Source organism: Rhamphochromis sp. 'chilingali' (assembly GCF_963969265.1).
Source record: "Rhamphochromis sp. 'chilingali' genome assembly, chromosome: 7".
Lineage (NCBI taxonomy): Eukaryota > Metazoa > Chordata > Actinopteri > Cichliformes > Cichlidae > Rhamphochromis > Rhamphochromis sp. 'chilingali'.
The window spans coordinates 16,954,144-16,975,852 of record NC_137934.1 but is presented as its reverse complement, the minus strand read 5'-3'; the positions used below and the strand labels follow the sequence as shown (position 1 = coordinate 16,975,852).

The 21,709-nt window shown below is 41.1% G+C and overlaps 1 protein-coding gene across 3 annotated transcripts in view; it reads right to left on the bottom strand.

The window, feature by feature from the left end:
• Positions 1–21,709, bottom strand: part of pawr (PRKC, apoptosis, WT1, regulator) — a 69,720-nt gene that overhangs the window by 24,581 nt on the left and 23,430 nt on the right. The window lies entirely within an intron of this gene.

The window sequence follows — 21,709 nt, the reverse complement described above, 5'->3', positions numbered from 1 at the left end:
GGTGTCAGCATCAACTGTTAGCCACAGGTGTAGGTATCAGACCAGAACTTCACAACTGGTGCATCCCTGGTGCATTCACTAGTAGCAGGTGGGCGTCTTTTGTCCTGCCTCTGTTTGTTGCACAACAGAAGCTCCCTCACATTAATCCAGTAGTTTGAAGTGAACCATTTCCAGCTGTGTGCAGCATGTGCAAACTGAAAAGTTCAGAAAATGACTGACCTAATTATCACAATAATGTCAAGAATTCCTCTGTGAAAAAGGCTTTGGGACAGATTCTGTCTGACTTTTTATTATTTTGTATAAAAATATGCTCAGCTTGTTACTTTTTATACAATCTGCTTCTATGAATTCTTTATTCTCATCTGAAACTTTGTTTACTCTTCAAGATAAGTGTACAATCAAACCAACCCCACCCTCCAGTGCTTAACGGGTTGCTAGAGTCAGTCCCCCAGACAAATCCAACAGTAACTTCCTCATTTTATTGCATTTGAGTGCACTGACAGATGCGTGGTGACAAGCAAGGTCATTCCCACAGTAACAGCAATATTGACCTCTGGCTCAACACAACCAGGGTCTCCTCTTAATCCTCTTCAGACATGGTCACATTCACTTCCAGGAATCCCCCAGGAGCTACAGCTCAAACACTACCCTAATGCCAGATGGACTCTAGTACGGCAACAGGAAAACAGTCTGCACTCGACCTTTCACCTCTTGAGGACAAGTCAGGGGGGATTTTTGACCACTGGAATGTCCCTTGAAAACACAATAAAAGACACAATATAAACATACGGAGTGCAAACATCCCTTTGACAGAGGCTAGCAGCTTTCATAATCAAAGCAGAGAGCTTTCGAATAGTCTCGGAAAACCAACTTTACTTCTGATAATCTTAATTTTTTATTTTTATCTTAAAATATCTGCACAGCCCAAACTTCACACTGAGATGGAGTACGACAGAGTTACTGGGTTCATCTGTCAGGAGCGGCGGAGATGCATTGCACAAACACATCTCAACACTGACGGCCGGATCGTGACACGAGACAGAACGGGGGCCAAACTCCCAGAGGGGACAATGCAAACCAGGCTTTCCTGTTTTACACCGCAGGGTGAACAAAAGATGGCTGCCCAGCAGACCCTTCATCGGTAAAAATAGCCTTACAAGGTTAAAGAGGAATGCAGTCATTTGCAAGGCTTTTCCTGCCAAACTGTTTATCAGTTGTCCTTGGGGGAAATGCCAGTTCCTTTTGAGTCTCACTCAGAGCTTAATGCTAGCACTCTCCTCCACCTCACCGGTGCTCTCATCATCTCCCACACAGACACCTATGGAGGTATCCCACGATGGGGCATAATTAGGAGATTAAGAGCAATGATATATGGAAAATGCCATAAAACAGAGTTCTGTCTGTGTCAACGCAGAGTGGATTGCGCAATGACTAACCACTCTGCTATGCACAAACTTTCCTAAAATGTGGAGTTGGGAATCTCAAAGTTTGTTTTGGAAAGAGATGGAGCCCACTTTGCTCTCTAGTATTCCAAATTGCTGTGCTTCTTTTTATTTCAGCTAAAGGAAAAGGGTATCTGTGCGAGTCCATATAAGGGGTGTTTCTGCTCCTGACATCATCATAGTGTTTATTTTTCTGGCCAGTTTCTTACCTTGGGCCAGCTGGGCAAAGCACTGAAAGTGCTGAAGGATGAGCGTCCAGGGCATTGACTGAATGCCTTGAGCAATGTATTTGCATTTCAACATTACACATAATTTCTTCAGCCCAAATAGTGTCACAGAAGTAATGCAATGTTCTGTAGCACCACTGTAGGGGCCTCGAGAGTCCCCCTCTGAAACGCATCACTCTCCACAAGTTTGTACATACAAGGACACACTTATAGCAGCCACTGTTGGCCTATTCTTTGCATATTTTAAAAACACTTTATATTTCTCTGTATACAAATGATATAATCTGGCGTGCATTTACCATTTTGCAGACAATTTTGTGCACACTTCACTGAGGCTAAAGTTCATTTATAACATAATCTAAATAAGTTAAGAAATTAAGAAGTGAAGAGCAAAGACACGTGTCCTCCCCCAAACAGTTTTGGAGAGTCGAGTGAATGCTGCCCAGCTGGGACCGATTATCTGCGGGAGAAGCACTTTTTACACAATACTAAACCCTAATTAAGATTAATTACAAATACACTGAATGTTCTAAGATCATTAAATGTTGAGCCAAAATTTAAATGTACCAAAAGTCAAGGCACATACAGTAAACAGAGGTATCAGTTTGTGTACTGATGATATTAAAAAGATCATTACAAACTTCAGTGTTAGAGGACATCTCTCCAGAATCCTCTCTGCTTCCTGTTTACAACAGGACCAAGTGTCAGGGCGTGTTTACTTAAGAAAAGCACATATCCTGCTCCGCTTCAGCCTCCAGGCCTCTGACCGTCACTCTCCACATGAAGAATAAAAGAAGCTACATCTGGAGCAGAGCTTCACGGTCTACTGGAATGTGTGTTGTGGTTGGAAAGTTTCTCCGCAGGGAGGAAAATGATCACTCATCTATTCTGAAACTCCATCTCTGGCAGCAACAATGCAAAGGCTACAGTCTTTGTCTGCAGAACAGCAGGCTGTGTGCTTTACTTCCCTGCTCTTTAGCTTTTAAATGTTGGTCAAAGGGATGCTGTGTGATGGGAGAGGTGATGGGTTCCCAAACTAAAGTGGCTACTTTCAAATCATCCACATGAAAGACAATAAAAAAATTAAAAAAAAAAACATTTTAACTATAGTATGCTAAAGTCTATAATCATTATTATTATACACTGAATTTTCACATGCCAAATAGGGTGAACACATCATGATCTTGAGAGTAAGAGAGAGCTTAATCTAACAGAAGTAGCAGAAGCCTGCTTAATCTACTTAAGACATATTAAGATAAATGTCTTATTTTAAAATGCACAAAAAATAAAGCCTCAAACTGAGATCATTTTAGTTGGTTGAACACATGATTCAAGTTTCAAACCAAGTGTCCACAAAAAGCTGCTCAGCAACAGCTCAGCAGAGGTAGCTACAGCTGCAGTGACTTCCATGGCAAACAATCTGTACAAACTCACAATCTGTATTCAAGGGAGAAATGTGTACAGTGTGTCACTCGTCCCGTCTTCCTCCCCTTAGCCCCCCATGGCTGTTCTTCCCTGAGCCTGGTTCTGCTGGAGGTTTCATCCTGTTAAAAGGGAGTTCTCCCTTCCCACTGTCGCAAACTTCATAAAGGGGGTTGTTTGATTGTTGGGGGTTCTCTGTAGCATTGTAGGGTCTTTATTTTACAATAAAAAACACCTTGAGACAAAGATAACCCAAGAAAATTTAAAAAAAAAAAAAGCAGTTTTTAAATGATGATTTCATTGATTGAGGAAGAAAAGATAGATATGTGGATTAGTCAAATTCCTGACCTGAATCCAATTGAGATGCTGTGGCATGACCTTAAAAGGGTGGTTCATGCTCGAAAACCTTCCAATGTGGCTGAATTACAACAGGTCTACAAAGATGAGTGAACCACAATTTCTCCACAGTGCCGTAATGAGACTTTTTGCGAGTTATCACAAACACTTGATTGGAGTTGTTGCTGCTAAAAGGGTGGACCAACCAGTTATCAGGTTTGGGTTCAATCACTAGTCCACAAAGGGCAATGTTGGTTTGGATTTTTTCCCCTTTAGTAATAAACACCTTCAATAAGAAACTTCACTTTGTGTTTTTACTTATCTTTGTCTAATATTTAAATTAGTTTGATCTGAAACAAACTGTTCATCCAGACGTAGCACAAAACGCTACGTCCGGATGAACAGAATCAACTTTTGGAGACTGCACCACAAAATGTCTGAGCTGCAGGAGGGCCTGGATAGGAGGGTCCCAGGATGACCCCTTTACACGTTTTGGCTTCACTGCATGTTCACCTTTTAACCGTTTTGTTTTGGCACGAGATAGCCTGTCCCTTTTACTTCCACTTTCTCATACTCTGTGCAGATCCAGTCTAAACATACATTCTGTCAAACTGCCAACAGCTCGACCACTTAGTCCTCAGATTTACCTCCAAACAAGCAAAGGGCAGCTCCAACAAAGGCACGCTCGTATACAGCAGACTTAATGACTTCTGTGTATTAATCACCTGCCACTCGCCACAGCACAGTGACTTCATTAAGATGATCTATTAGGGAAGAGGTAAACTGGCACACCGATGCCCACTGTCTTTTAATCAAGACTGCCAGTCAAGCTCAGGTAACGGGCACAGACAGGTACAGCACTGCGCTCAGGTATGGCAGAGATCAAAGAGAGGACATCCGCCCCGGAGCTGCAGGCTGATTAATGTGACACCACCGACTTGCCAAGGTCGCCGTTAGGTGCGGCAGAGGTATGCCAACTCTGAGCAAGAGTGAGACATCATTTGACATCCCCCCCAAAATACGACTGGATCATCGCCAGGAAAAATATTACATTTAATTCTCCAAAGAAAATATTTTCTATTGCTGCCTGTGGCCTCCAACCAAAAAAATAATGTTTTCTTTATTCAGCTACTGGTATGTCTGAAAAAAGGCTGAGAAGTAGAAGACACTAGATAACCAATGTGGGGGTTTTAGTGTGAAAACAGGGTGAATGTGTGCGTCCAGAACTCAAGCAACTGAAGCTTGAATATGTCCAAGATCAAATGAATCATGATTTTGGTTTCTTAAGTATTTGCTGAGTTGTTATTAGGGTTATGATCTGATATCCTTTTCTTGTTTCTTACGTCTATTGTGTTTACTACTTTCTGCCCATACCAATTGTCTCACTCATGTCCAAGTAGCCAATCAGCTTCCAGTGTACCACCACAAGTGGCCAGATCACCTTTGCTCTTCCAGAATCTTACCTTTCCATCCATCGCCTATGTTCCTTGATTTTATTTTTTCCTTGTATTTTCTTGTGTATTAAGTCTTGTTTATTTTTCAGATTTTTGCTGCTCTCCTGGTTTCTTTTGGTGGATTGCATTTGGGTGCTCTGCTTCTGTGGTTTGTTATATTTCCACATGCCGACACATAACCAACATTTATACAGAGGAAAGGACATAAAAGGCACATAAAAGCACCACTTCTCAAAACACTAAAGCTGTATATTTTAAAAAAGGTCTACCACCACTTCATTTATGATTTATCACAGTTCACAAACCCAGTCCCGCTATATCTATCCTTTCCAAAATCAGATGCCTTTGCATTTGGTTCAAGTCTCAAAACTGTACAAGAGGGCCTTTTTTTTAAAGATAGGGTTGTTTAGGGACAGAGTCGAGTCAAACAGCGTACATGACTTTCCCAAGAATCAAAAGCTTTCATTGGCCTCAAAGCCCCGGGCTGCTTTCTTTAAAACAGTCTGTTTATCGAGCAAAATCTTTCACTCTTCAGCTTTGAATTCTGAGTCTTGACCCTCATTTTCACTCCAAGTGAGAATATAATATTTTAATCAGCACTTCGCCAGACCTCAAAATGAGTTCCCTCTACACGGGGGGTTCTGGAGAGGAAGACGAAAGAAAGAGAGAGAAAAAATACTTTCTGCAAACAAACAGGGGCACGGCTGTTATTACTGAGAGAGAGAGAGCAGCATCAGCTTCCTCGGGATGCGTTAGCCTGGGATGAAGGCCTGAGGGCAGGCCAGTTGGGCTCAGCAGGTCTGGGCAAAGATCTCTGACAGTCTGCAAAAGCTTTAATACATGTGTGGGAAACAACTCTATTCATGCTTTTAAGTTTGCCAAACTTGTTGTTCTCCTGTCTATAACCTCCACAGTAGGTTGGAACAGAGCACCGACTTCGACCGGGCTTGTAAACAGACTGGCCGCGTGTCCGTTTTAAGTATGCGCTGGCAGGGTTGAGAGGATAGAGGAATATTTACAGTTTTGGGGAGGAGGGTCACTGTTTAAATGGCACGTTAAACTCCAACACCGCAGACCTCCACCAACAACCACATGGCCCCTGCTCAGCCCTCGGCTCAGTGATGTGGTACTCAGTGAGAAGTCTGAAACCAGAGACAACACGATTGCAGAGATGTCCGTGTCTCCATGCATGTGGTAGACATGCAGAGAGAAGCCACAAAGTCAAATTGGATACATTTGCATAAATATTTAAAATGTTAGTCCCAAAGAATTGTATTGCAGAGTCTGGTTCTAATTTTCATTAATCTTGAGCCCTGATATTATTATTGGCCCTAAAAATAGCATCAGTTAGACTAAAACCAGGTTTATTATGGGGAGTTAAAAGTTTTCATATATAGAGTTCACCTGTTCACATCAGTTCCCCAAAGGAATTGTATTTTTTTTCCATCCTTGGTGGGCAACACAAAACCATGGAACTGTACAACTGAGAGAACAAATAATTGGAGTTTATCAAACAGAAGACTACTGCTGTGCAACTGCTGTTACAGAGCGAGTTACAGTGGACCCCGCCGGACTAGACTGGACTGGAGGCACGTAAAAGAGTGTTAGACAATCTAATCATGTGCTCGGCCACTAACAGTAACAGCAGCCAAAGAGAGAACTGCTTTTACCAAAGTAAGCAATTACTGGTAATTTACAGCAAAATTAATGAGGAAGCAGTACAATTTTTTACTTCCCTAAAACCTCGCACTCTATTAAAAAAAGGAAAAAAGTGAAGCTAAATCCCATCATGACAATAAGTTTGCATCTGAATTTACAATTTTCTGTAGAATCTCTTGGGGGGAAAAAAAAAAAAAAAAAAAAAAAAAAAACAGATTCCTGGTCCAAATCTATTTGGATTCACATTTTTTCCTTAGTTATGTTCATGACTAGTCCACCAGACAATTAAACATTATCCCATTTGCTATTTGACACCCCAAAATACTAGTTTGTTACACTACTTATTACCATTTGAAACAATAGACAGCGCCAGTTAACTGCTGGTTCTAGGCTGTTACGTCAGCGCTGTAGCCCCGTCACGACAGCTGCACTAACAAGCTCAGTTCTGCAGTACTCTGGTGCACAAAGTAAAAGGTTTAAGGCTTTAAGGTTTATAATCACTCGGCTGGAACGATGTCTAACTGCTTTCTGATGGAAAAGAAGGCTGCTGGTGCTAACGCTGATCATTTCAGCCCCAGTCTGTAAAGTTGATATAGTGTGTGTGCATGTTACGCACAGTGCCACATGTTTTAGTAAGACATTTTTCCCCATTACATTACATAAGTAACAACCTATCGTAATGCACGATGCCTTCAAAGGCAGCTCTTCAACGTGGATTGAGAGAAGCACATGGGAGGTCAAGGGAAGACTACAGATAACTTGTTTTCCCCTGGTTTAAGTAGGCTTACTCGACTCTCACGCTGCATCTCTGACCCTCAGCTGACCATAAAATGTTTGCGACAGTAACCCCTCTGCATGCAAAACTCGGAAGGCTTTAACAGTAGCTGCACAGCAGATTAGCCGGATTTTATCAACATGAGCCTCCTCAGCTGAATATCAGTCCAGCTGACTCACTGCATCAATGAGAAAAACAGACGTGTTTCACCTGTCAAACTCTGGCACAAAACAGTTATTATCAATTCAGATCCAGCTGTGGATGAGTTCTAAACTGCTCATTCTAAGCATGACATCAAGGTGAAATTAGGAGTTATATGAAGCAAGTGACATTCTGTGTCAATGGAATACAAATTGTATGACAGGCTGTGCAAAACTATTTGGTCTTGCTAATGGCTGACATTAACCAGTCTTGTCAAATGCCATGAAATTGTGTAATTACAGTTGTTCTTTGGATCCATTGATCCAAAGTTGAATTTTGTTTACATTTAATTAGATTTGCTCAATTAGAGAAAATTAAAAATTCTCACTCCTGTATCAATCATATTCTAAAGCACCTAATCCACTTCATGCGTCCATGCTACATGCATTTATTATTTTTGTTTGTTTTTATTATTATTCTGAAACCTAACCAATATCTGTTCTTTGTTTCTTCCCAGGCATAAACATTGTTATCTCAGGAAACTAGAGCACAGACAGGCCCTCTGCCTCATTAACAACGCTGACCCGGATCAGAGGGAAGGAGATGCTTCTTAAAGTAAGAGCACCTTCAGCAAATCAGCTCTTTTGGTTTTCTCTAGTATCAAACATATTGATGATCCACATCTCGGCTCAGAAGTTTTAAATAAAAATTATTTTCTTTTTTGTCCAAAATTACTTTGGTCAACAGAGGTCGTTTAAAACATGCTATATATATAAACTCTGCCCTCTTCTGCACATGATTGAGGTGGATGATTTGCTGTGGTGACCCCTAAAGGAAGGCGCTGAAAGAAGTGCACTTTTTGAGCTTTAATCAAGGTTACAGTCTTTCTGCTAGGTTAACTGCTCTGTGGGAGTGGATGGTGTACAGTGGAAACACCAACCCTGATGAAAAACCTGCAGCAGGCTGAATGCTATACTTTCCACAATCAAATACATGAGGGTCTATTCATTTAGTCAAAGGTGAACACACAAACATGCGGATGTCTGTGCATCTTCCAATACACTCGAACGCCCCACAGTTATGCACGTGGCCTTCAGGCAGACAGACTGTGCTTGAAAATGCTGATATGAAGGACAAACACTGCGTGGTATCCAGAATATAATCAGAACCTCTGCTCAGGAGCCAGGTCAGCAGTATGTGTGTGTTCAACTGGTTCTCTTTGCAGTTATTTAGGCCAGCATATGCAGAGATTGTTGCCCCCTTTCCATCAATGTGGTGCCAATGACTAGTTACCCTAACTACACAAAGAACATCACAAAATTGCTAGGTCGAAGTCGGAACCGCAAAGATTTCACCAGTGACTAGAAGATGGAGCCCTCAGCTTTCATCCATCATGACTTTCTTCCACAATATTTCCCAAACATCTGCTATTAATGTTAAGTAATGATCAGTACTCAAACCTGATTAAATGTCAGCTGGTTTTCAAAAGCAGACCTTTCTCAGGACCAGCACCACATTAGAGGAAAAGTATAAAGACTGGATTCTCGCAGTACGCCAAAATAAAATAGCGGTACATAAATTAGGTATTCATCATTCATTTTCGCTGTGGTCTTCTTGAATAACGAGGCGGCTCTTTTCCATTCTTTGCAAATATCTCCACATTAAACATGCGTCATAGCAGGTCTCATATGTTAGCAAAATTGTGCTGACTTGCTCTGTAGTTTAGCCGTAAAGTGGTTTTTATTTCATCTAGTCACCGAAAGCTAAATCTTTAATTATGTAATCCATCACAGTGAACTTGTAGCCTACATTCACTTTGTCAGAGTAGGGACTTTTTAAAGTGATCTGCAGTTAAACTGCATTACCAAGCCGGCAAGAGAAAAATGAAAACACATAACGTAGTGTACTGAATGATGCAGCTCAAACAAATTTTAAGTGTCTCAAATGAATCTATCGTAGTGTACAGCAGTGATGCAACTGTCAAACTGGTCTTAAGAGCCAGTTCATCTAAAGCTTTAAGTCTACAATGTTTAATGAAATAAGCACTTTTATTTAGAACCCGCAGACTAACAAATACTCAGCCATCCTGACAAGCCCATACAGACACTCATCCTCCCAATACATGATTTTGAGTAATAACTGCTTTTCTTGAAGTGCAGTAAGATAGTTTAAACATCTGCATGTCCCAACCGCAGACTGAGATGCTTGTTACAAAAGCCAGATAGAGACGGCGGGGGCAGGCTGGTGGTGAGGGCTGCTACAGCGTTTATCCCAGCAGCCTCTCCTGAGTCCCGTTTCCCAGTAATGAATCCCGTTCCTGCAGGCCAGCAGTAATAATGGGGTACCTTCTGCTCGAAGTGCCGAAACAGCGGGGGGAAGTGATCCTGTGTTTTGTCTAACCCCTAATCTTGTTTTCGCCCCAGTGCTGGCATCTGTGGGCCTTCCTTCCTGTCCTGAATTTTTTTTTTTTTTTTTGAAATTTCACAGCAAACTTGTACCAAGCTGAATCATGATAATTGTGTTCCAACACGTTCACCGTTTATAGTTGAGCAGAACCTCAGCGTTACCCTGTTGTTTTCCATCTTACGTCCCGTTGTCCAAATACAAGCGGGATCTGGAAAACCACACAAGCTGCTGAAAAACATACAAAGGAAGAAGAGAGGAGCCAGAGGACAAGAGAGCACTGAGACAGCATCAAACATCCTGCAGCTTTCTGATTGCGCAGTTAAGCCTTTTACCCAACAAGCTGGATTTTGTTCTTCCACAGCCTGTGGATTTTTAGTTTCTCTTTAAATATTACAACAGAACAGGATAACGTGCTCACCAGAGGCTGCGACTTCTCTGGATTAGTTACAGCCGGGGGCTCTGTTGCATGCTGATTTTAAGGGGACCCATTACAGTGACTGCAAGCTCTATGCTTTTCTTCTTGGATCTAGTAGAGTAGCTTTGCATGATTGGCAGTTCAGCATTATCCTCATTTAGTTCATACTTGGCGATGGTGCAGACCCTCAGTTCATCCTGTGGACTCTTTACAATATAAATCACATTAAGGCTTCTGTTGTTTTGATTAGGAGCTGTATAAATAAAATCGAACTGAACTTTGCAAACAAAAGATTCTACCAGCAGGTGGGCGGGGCTTAGCCCACCTGCTAGCCCTCAGGCATTTCTTGCACATACACTAAGCTCATTATTTGATAGTATAAATAGAAAAAAAATGTGCAAGAGTATATATGAAAGCATAAAAGTCCATTTTACCTCTTTTAAGAAATACGGAAAACACAGTTAGCTTTCCGTGGTGAGAATATACTGTGTATATGACATTCTGCCTGTGATATAGATAGATAGGAAGGATATCTTGTACAGAGCTAAGAGTTTACAGCCGCTTATCTTGTGGACATTATATCAGAAGACTACAATGTGACCCCCTGACCCCAAGCTGCAGTTGAAAGCCTCTTATTCTCCACCAACGTGCTCCGTGGAATGTCTGCTATCTCCTCACATGTACAGCATCTCTACTATTGCAGGTAACACAATGCCAAATGGTTTGCTTAACATCTGCTATCCCTGGCCATTCTGTTTTACCAATAAAGCCTCCCGAGTAGCTAGACATTGGTATGTTTTGCAACCTGCCGTAGATTGAGCTCATCCATTTGGCAGAAGATAAACAAGTGGCGCTTTCAGACAGAGCGGTTTTGTGTCAGCAGACCCTTCTCGTGATGGACTTCTCACAAAGAAAAGGGATGCACTGTGCCGGTGTGGAGCACTGACACTTGAAGAGCAGAAATCTTTCCTGCCTCTCTGTTCACAGGGTTTATGTAATGACCGAAGCAGTCAGAGAGCCAAGTGCCATTCAGTCCTTGCTGCCTTTCTGCTCGGCCATCGTGTTTCTTGGCCACCGCTACGGTGTTTTCTTGGCTCAGGGCTCAGGCTTATTCAGAGCTCTAACGACTCTGGGACTATCCAGGTTTCATAGACCTATCAAAAAGAACCACAGATATTCTGTGCAGGAGTTAAGCCAGATCCACTACATCCAGGAAGCTGCAGAAGTGCTAGCAGCAACTGAAGAGCATACAGCTTTCCACACACACACTGCCAGATTGATGACACTATAGCAGAAAGTCATTTTTCACAAGCATATATACAATACAGTCATTTTCAGAGTTCAACATTATAATAATAACAACTTCTAAGTCTATTTTATATGAGCCAAAAAAAGCTCTAATTATGCAGCGTGTTTCAGAAGGCTTAACAAGCAATTATATGTACAATTTCAAACATTTGCCTTTGTTTTGAGACTCAAACAGATTTGTATAAAATGAATTTCCTTATTAACCACGTGACTCATCTTTACAAGCACAGCAAAACAAAATTAGAGTAATTCCACACGGCTAAATTTGGATTGCACTTTTGCACGTTAATGTCTTAACAGGGTAAAATTACAACAGGCTGAATAATTGCTTCCTGATTTTCTGTATTTGCATTCCAGAGTAAGGTGGTTTCATATCCTGCTGCAGACTACTGCAGTACACGTTCTTGTTTCTTTGGCTTGATTTCAAATTACTTTTCATTCAAATTTGGCATCTATTCTGATTTAATCCAATAATGAGAAAGGTGGGGATTGATCTAGCATAAACAGGGAGCAGGCTATACCTAAGATCACACTGAATTTCCATTACCCTAGCTTATCATAACAAATATGCTGAATGCATTTCCTAATCTTGTGGTTTCAACTTCAACAACAACAACAGAAAAGCATAGTATGTAGTCACCTGCTCTGGGCTAAACATGCATGCACAAATGAATTTTACTTTAGCTCTTCACAATCTTGTACACTTCTACCTCCAAGAAAACCAAGATGGTGACAGCATAATTGGTGAATTTGAGACTTCAAAAGCAAATGCCAACAACCATCTTTCATATACAGTCTTTAGTGTGCAAAGACTGCTCAAGTACTCTTACACAGAAAGTGTATCATGCAAACCAGTTTGACATGGATGTTTTAACTTCACAGCACAATGCTCATCTGCCCTGCTTTCTGCCGCCCTCTGTTTTTATTGAAACTTCAGAGAAACAAGTAAAAAGTCAGCGTGGGAACAATATTCAGGGAGAAGTACTGTAAGGTAGTAAATATATTTTGTGAAACTGTTCTTGCACAGTGCAGAAGACTGCACCTGAAATGGCCTGCGCTTGCCAAGTGATTATGAAGAGTAAGAGAAGAAGCAGCAAGTCACCTGAGCCCTCAGTTTGCCGAGTGTCTGCTGGGCAGCTGGAGAGCAGTAGCAGCCCGAGGGCACCTGATGGCAGTGCTTAACCATCCGGTTTCCCGACCGACACCTGAACAACACACCTGGCTATAGAAAGGTTTGTGGTTGTGTCACATCTCTGGGCAAACACAGCTGTTGCTGTCATGGAGTCACAGAGGCGAAAGACCAAAACACAGTCCTGAAAAAGCTGAACAGTCAGTAGGTGTGTGCAGTTGTTATGTTGAGCTAAATTTATCTCTGAGTATCTGGGTGAGTTCTGTTGCTTTCCCCCAGTCTATTTTTGGTTTTGACGATTGGGAAATTAGAAAAAACAACCTCAGTAGACACTTTGTAGGTATTTCCTGGGTTTCTTGTGATAGAAAGCACCGAAACTAACTATTTATATGCACTTCTTCTCAAAAGAATGCACTAGAAGATCAGCTGAAAAGTACATTTGCTGCCACAATGTCTCTTGGCAGCGTCCATCTGCCCTAGAGTGCTGTTATCATGCAAAAACCAAACCCAAAATTATCCCCAAAGTAATCCAAAACTACATTTATTAGATTAAAAAGTAAGATTAGCACCGTCCATGCTCATTTCACTTTCAGATAAAGAGAAAATTTAAAATTCTTTAGTGAAAAAAAAAGTTCATACTTGCGCCACAGGGAAATTCTTTCACTTACAAAACAAAGGAATAAATTAGCATTCAATCAAGCACCACACAAAAACTGTGGTCCCCCCCAAAAGATGCCAGAGAGGCTGGGGTATTTGCTTAGAGTCTTGATCTTGTCATTAGTGAAGAATGGTCTGGAAAGCAAAGATTTCCTCCTGAGAATGTCCGCTTTTTGGCATTTTAAAAGGTTTGGCTCGTCGAAGAGGAATTTGAGTCTAAATCACAGCCTAATTAAGGAGATAATGTCTCGTAGAAAAAAAAAATAACAAGTACCTCTGGCAACCAGCGCACCCTGCAGCTTCAGAGCAGGTCACAATTCAATTATTTTAGACAGAGCATCTTGCTGTCTCTTAAAAATCAAATTTAGCAGTGGGATTAGGCTGCTTTACAGAAAATAAATTGCCTTCTTTGTCTTGTTAGCTCCGGATCATTCTGCATTTTTCACCACGTCTGGCTGCTTTTCAAAATAAATAAATAAATAAAAAGGCTCATATTTTTCTTCATGGAATCATTTTTGCTGAAACACCATCAGACTCACACAATATCTCACACTCACATGCACAGTAGTCTACACAAGGCTACCATCTGGTAAACAACCCTGGGACCCATTGTGAGGTCCCAGTGTACCATACAACTGTATCCATCTGTTTCAACTCATTTTGTTCCCCTCGTTTTGTTTGTTGTTATTAGAGCCCTTTATTGTGTTGGGAAATTATCACAAGACAAAATTTAAGCATTCACAGATATGGCATTTCTATGGATTATTGGCTGTGTGTGTAGCTATATCAATACCGAACGTAATTCCATCCATATTGAGCAATTTCACATTCTTCAATGTTTGTTGATGAAATGCAAAAGCACAGATGATTTACGCTGAATAGTTACAGTTTCCCAGATATACGGCTTACTTGGACAGGCAGGGGATCTTGTTATATTGATGCCTGCCAAAGTATATTTATGAAATGTACTTCCATTTTTCCATCCATATGATCCACAACATGACTAATTTAGTACTGAAAAATCCTAGCACTATTATTTTTAAAAGTTCAGCTCAGGCTCTGGGCCTTCCAGCTTTAAAATCTTGGACTGCATCAGTCCAAGATTCTGGATGTTCTTGCTCTGGAGGTCTACTGCAAGCTGAGGAGCCATGCTAAAAAGAACCAGAAGCAGGGGGAAAGCTGACACGGCTATGCAGAAGCTCGTTCAGGCTGTAGAGGCTTATGGGAACATCTTCACCAGCTATAGTCCAAGATGGAAGAATTGGGCCCGTCTACGTCATGAGAACCCTACATGTTGACAGACTGTATATACACTCAGACCATTTTTTTTTTTAAAGTTTGCTAGTTTTACCTTCAGACTTGCCTTAAATCTTCACAGCACAGATTGAACAATGTGCTGAAATCATTCCTCAAAGATTTTAGTCCATATTGACACAAAGCATCACACAGCTGCTGCAAACTTCTCAGTTGCATGCTCCGGTTCCACCGCATGTCAAGGTGTTTGATTGAGATCTGGTGACTATGGAGGCCATTTATGTGAACTCATTGACATGTTCAAGAAACCAGTTTGAGAGGATTACTGCTTCGTGATGTTAGCCTGCTGGACCGTAAAAGGATTATGGGTCAGCAGCAATACTCAGGTAGACTGTAACTTGATATTTTGTTATGACAACAGGTAGGCTAACAATAGAAATATCCTGTTTAGGTTCTAAAGTAGTGCAGAGCATTACTGGCCCTACCTTCAGGCTTCTGCTGCGTCATGTTTCATGTTTTTTGTCAGCTTTAGCTCATCACTAGAATGACACAGGTTGATTTGGGAGTGCAATAACCCCTCAAAACACATCAAATCTATAATAAATGGCAATGAAAAGGGTTCAGTGAAAGACTAATGAAGTGCATGTTATTAATCGGTCTTCAGCTGTCATTCGTGACTCATTGCTTGCCAACCTCCGTGGTTGAATTCATGGGTGGAATTCACAAGTTATAGCCTATAGGAGCAGCTTTTCCCCCAACAAACAGCAAACGTAGTACCATCTACCTACCTACCGCGCAGCACAGCAGGACGGGGGCCTCTGGGACTCTGGTAGCTGTGATTGACATGGCTTAGGAAGAAAAACAATGAGTGGAACACAGAGAAAACACTTCTATTTAAAGCCTACATCTGCCAACCTGTTCTCCATGCAATACCATTCCCCATTTTCATTTCTATTCATGATGACTCCTGTTGAGAGATGGACCATTCCAGGTGAAAGAGATGGGAAGCTGGCTGGCGGATACACCAAAAAAATTATTTATAATCAAAATAAAAAGTGAGGCGATACCCTCAGAGTTCACATTCACAAACGGTGAAAATAATGGAGTGGCGAAATAAGAGGCTTTAGAGGGATGCGTCTGTCGGCATCAATGTTTAAAAAAAATGAACCAAGATGTCTTGTTGTGAGGCACGACAGGCAATGACGTCACTTCAGAAACAAACGCCTAAACCATTTGGTGCCATTTAAGATGAACGTGTGTTTTCTGTAGGCCTTTGTGCGTTTCTCTCCTCTCTTTGTAAACCAAGACAATTACAGGCTGTTAACAAAGATTTGACTAATTTACTCTGCTTGTAAAAGAGGTGTAAGCATGAGCTAGAGGCAGGTGACGTGTGACACGAGCCATTTGGGAATTTGGAAGAATAATGGGCTTAATTCAACAGATGTGCAACAATTAGATGAGATGTTTTTATTATTAACCTTTATTTAACCAGGAAAAGTCCCATTGAGATTAAAAACCTCTTTTGCAAGGGAGTCCTGGCCAAGTTGCTGATCTTTAAATAAAAACATAAGCAAATGATGTACAGTACCGCTCCAACAAGACTAAGCTTTTCTAACAAGCTCCCATCAGTCTGACAACCATTATTTGACTATCACTGCGGTCAAGTAAACAACTTAACTTCCCCACTACCCTCAACTGTACACACTTGCTTATATTACTTTAAATGCATGCATTATACAAATCTTTACTTTTGTTTCCTTTAACATGCGCTGTGTTACATTTCCGTATCAAATACCCTGTATTGCAACCACAGCGATACCATCTCTCAGTTTTATAGTCATTTTTAGACACATACTCATAAGGTCAAATTCTCATTACAAATGCCTTTAATACCTGAGACACATCACTACCACATTTTGCTTGCAATACATCTCACTTCTGCTTTATTAAATCATTCAGATGCAGCTTTCTGGATACTTACTTCACTGCTATTTCCCTCATCACCTTTTACATGTTTATGAGCTCTCATAAAAACTTTGTTACAGGCCCAGTTATGCTCCAACAGGGTAAGAAATCACATTTTGCATGTGTCTACCCCCCTTATCTGATAAAGACCCCCCCCCCCCCATGTCTAAGTGAAGCAGCTGAATAAACCGTGACAGTTCAATAACCAACACTAAGAGCAACAGGACTGTGACAGGATTCTGTCAGCTGGGAATAATTGTCTGGAGAGGAAAAGCTAAAATAAAGAAATAAGAGTTCAACAAAAAAAAAAAAAAAGCAGAAGTTTAGTTTTTCAATATGAAAATTAAGCACCACAGTAGCAATGAGTGTGCTGCCCAATCCCAGACTTCACACTCGCAGACTTTATAGTTCTGTTCTGCTAAGACCACAGGGGCTTACGGCTGTCCCGCTGTCAAATCGTCAATCGCGCAAGGGCTCCTTCACAGACATTCTGAGCCCTTTCTGCCCACTCTCCGTAAGTCTGCATTTCTCCAGACTTTGCCCGAGGGAATTACCTTACATCGTGACGTTAAACACTCTTGCACTCAATCACTTGCAGGTGACGTCAGTTTAGTCTGTCAGGGTTTAGCGCTCAGGCCTGAGAGTCTCTCATTTTGAACCAAAGAGTAATCAGACTTAACAGTGAGCGGCGAGCCAGGTGTATCAGAGGAATTTCAATGAACTGCGAGTTGATCCCCAGAGCGACGGCAGTGGGACACTCATCGGGTTTCTGCGGGTTTGCTTTGGCAGGTTACACCACACTCTCTCCAGACTCGACTCTTCTCACCAGCAGAGAAGAGAAGCAGACACTTATAAAAAAGGGATTCCCCCCCCTTCTGCAGCTGCTGAACATGAAAATTACATCTGGCGGAATGAGTAAACCTGTGTGGTCAATGACCACTTCGGTCGAACCAGACCTGCCATCTCATTGCAGAGGTCCATGTGAATGGAGAAAAAAATAGAACAGTGATTCTTCCAGGCCGAAGCATAGATCCAAACTTTGGAGATATTGTTGACTCTCCACTGAGAAGAACGCACGGTGTGAGATTAATATGACAAGACAGGCTGCCTGAATAGAACCAGTGTTCAATAAGTGAGCAGATATTATCTGAGGCTAAACAATAAACAGACTGTCTCATTTCACTGGCAGGTACGGTCTTATCTGACTTCTACAGACACATATCAAAACACGAGACAACAAAGATACAGCAGAGAAGATGAAAGTGAGTTACTCAGCTTGTGCATCGGTGGGCTTCCTCTGCATGCTATACCCTCAGGCAGAGGACAAACAAGAGGATGTTTTTTGCAAAGATTGGCATTTAACCAACTTCAGATATAAGCACACAACAAAGATGCTACCTCCTCTTCTTCTCTTGTCTGCATGCTGTGTTTTGATGCTCTGTGGTAGGTGGTGCAGATGGGTTAAAAGGGTGTCTAAATTCCAAACTACACACTAAAAACTGACTTGTTTTTCAAGACTGGATTCCAGAAAGCTTTGGCTTCATATTTATTTATTTTTTGCATTAAGTTGATAACATCTCTCTTATCCTCTCTTAGCTGCTCTCATCTATTCTCTCTGTGGGCCTCTTGTGGATTTGTGTAGTCTGCCTTCTTTCCAGGCATCGGTGCTTTTGCAGTCCAGCTCATACCAGCGGTCTCTCTTCTTCAATATTTTTATTTTATTTAGCCAATAGCATTGCTGTGTAAATCCAAAAAAAGTTAATTTCCTGCTGTTATTTATTTTAAATTTACTTAAAAGAAAAACTTCATATGATTCATCACTATTTTCAGGGCAGATGTCAGCCTCCTGAGTGTTTCCTACTTTTAAAACAAAGGAGCGCACCACATTAAAGAAATTTCCAAGATTTCAATTTTGTTTGCACCGACACATCAGTTCTGTATTAAATTTAACACTAAAATAATGAAAAAAGTGATACATAAAAATATAAAAAGATCTCATCTTTTTATCTGGGCAAAAAAAGAATAAAGAAAAACTTTTTTTTTTTTTAAGTAAATGTAAGTAGGGCAAAAAAAAAAAAAACAAGAAAAAAAAAAAAAGATGGATGCAGACTCAAAGCCATATTTCACATGCATCTTCATAATGGCCACCAGGGGGAGTCTCTGTTGATCACAGACTGAAATCTGATTGCACAAACATCTGCAAGTAAAAGACCCTAAAGATTTTATTTACATCAGGAAGTGTTTTCCTGATGAGGTAATGATCTCGTTCATCGTTCATTTCCAAAACAAGGCTCAGTGTATGCATTCATCTTTTATGTACAGTCTATATTGAAGGTTCTGCAAACACAGTCACTAAAGGATTTTCAGTTTAATAATCAAAATGATGCAGGATAAATGCAGGATAGCCTGTTGTTTCAAGGCACGGCTTTTTGAATATAACTATAATTTTATTTTATTCTCCAAAAAAATAAACATTTAGTTACTTTAGTGGGCTTGCTTCTTCAAATTTACGTTTGTGGACCCAAACGGTGCCTAAATTTTGGTCTCCGGTCTGAAAATAGGGCACTGCAAAAGCTTTATACCCAAAATAAACACATGGCACAGAATTACTGGAAGCTCTTCCACAGAAAGTGGGGGGGGGGGGGGGGGGGGGGTTTGATAAAGGCAGGAAAAGAAGAAGAATTATGCAGCAGACTGATTATTAGGTTACGTAGCTCACTGGAGGTTACAATTGCTTGCCTCTTACAGTTGTACACCAGCAGCCCTTTTCTTAGCGATTACATCCTTTCCACCACTAATGGGGTCGAGACGGGACCCTTATCTTTTTGGGGGCACGGCTCAGTTTTCTTCCAAGCAGGCCAACTTCACAGATGCCCTCCCTTCTCTAACCCTCAAGTGCCAAAACACACAGAGTAAACTATATACTGCCATCTGCTCTCCTCAACTCTCCGGAGCAATCAACGCTGCAATTTCCACCATAAAACAGTGGTTAAATGGATTTCCCTGTGGACAATCTGGAATTTGGACCGGCAAACTGAAACAAGCATTATAACTGACTACACCCACCTCTACTCTTGGTGCTAAAACAAGCAGCAAATTAATCTATAAACAGGGGGAAAAGTTGATTCAGCCGCACAAATTACAATGGTTTCAAAATAATTACTTACTAATGAGTACTTCCAACTAAACGGGTTACAAACAAAGTGCTCTGACGGGTGCTTACATGTAGCAAAGCATGTAATGAAAGCAAACAATCAGCACTTTCCCAGAATCATGCTGACGTCATCAAGTGCATATAGGCACTCTTAAATAGGAAACTGGCCTTGACATTTATGAGCTTTTAGCAGCTAATACTCAGTCAATGCACGATTCTTACACTGTTTCACTCTCACAGATCTCCAACAGATCTGAGAGAGACTTTCAAGATAAATAAATACCTTAAACTCTGCTGCATTGTTCTCTGACCAGGTTTTTTGTGTTTCTGTGGGGCGTGTGCACATTCAGGAAATAAAAACATGTGGCACTGCAATAGCTAGGGCAAGTTTTGGTTAGGGCAGTGTATCCTGCTTTCATGTGTTTAATGCGGTTGTGTTTTGGATTACATAATGACATGCTGTGTTTAGCCACATTTATAAAGGCTGTAAAAAAATAAATTAATTTGCCCTTGTAACAGGAGGCGATCGCGAGCTCCTCAGCAAAGCAGAAAGACAAACAATCGTACTGGCCTTCCTCGTCTCTGGGAGTGGAGCCTCCCCCCTATTCACAGTCTTTTCTTGTGTCTCTTCTGCCACTTCAACTCTTAAATACCAAAAGAAATTTTGGGCACTGTGTGAAAAAGAAGTCTGGTTTTGGTCATGAACTTGTGCTGCATTTATCTTCATTGCTCTTGCATATTTTGTGTTTTAAGGCTTATCTGAAAGCACTTTGTTTTGGAAAAGTTCCACATGAATAAATCTTTGTCATCAATGTGATACTGTGAGGAGAAAAAGTTGATTAACATGCTTTTCCAGGAACTACATTCCAGTTAATCAGATTGGCTCCATTCAAAAATTTCATACTCATGAATCTGTGCAGGCTGCATTAGCACCACTTGACCATTACCACAATTATTCTGGTCCATGCTGAGATCACAATACTTACAAAAGTTGCAGATTTTATGATCCGACTTCTACCTGTGCTCGATGGCGACTGAAAAGCCCTGTTCTGCTCACGTTATTTAGTTAAAGCTGCCATTCGATTACTCAACAGCATGATCCACCTGTCGATTCATCCACCAACATGCATACTGTGGTAAAAAGAAACCGGTTTCCTTTATCGTGAATCGGGTGGTCCAAAAGAGTGAGAATATTTCGACACACCTAGCAGATTTGTGAGCGAGGACCATCACTCTCACCCTTTTTACTCAAAGTTAAAAGAAGTGAAACTTGTTTGTGCCTCTGTACATGACACTGGTTGGTCATCAACCACTGCAAATGTTCGGAGGGAGATCTCTCTGAATTTGACACCATCATTATAGTCTTCCTGCATGTTGTGCTCCAGCAGCACAAACCAATTAACTCGCATTAACCCAAAATTAAGAGAAGTGCTTTGATTTGAAGCCTGAAACCAAGGTGCTGGTTAAAACCCTGCGATACGTAATTTGAAAGTGATAGCAAGCCGCAGCCAGTTTAAATGTTCTCTGAACTCTAAAACGACAAATAATTAAATTCATCTCTGGATAATCAGGAGTTATATGAGCCCGCCATTCAATTTAACTTGAGTGAATGGAGGCCTTTGTTTCAGACGTAGTTGTGGAGGTGGTGGTACAGACGTAATGGCAGTAGCACCATCATTAGGAGCATCGGCATACCGTAGGGAGGCATGTTTAGCTGCCCGTCTACCTGCCGAGAGGATGTGTTGCCAGATGGGGACAGTGACCAAATTATGTGGTACAACCGGTCTGTGGATGACTACTGCTCGTTTTGTTGTTGGTCAGCGAAAAAGAGAAAAGTTAAATTGAAACAGTGTCCTTTTTTTTAGAAAATCAAACCTTTTGGTGCATTCGTTTTGCAGTTTCACTTCAGAAATGTATTTCTAAGAGCAGCAGAATTTTTAATCCCCTCAGCGTCTTCAATCTGGG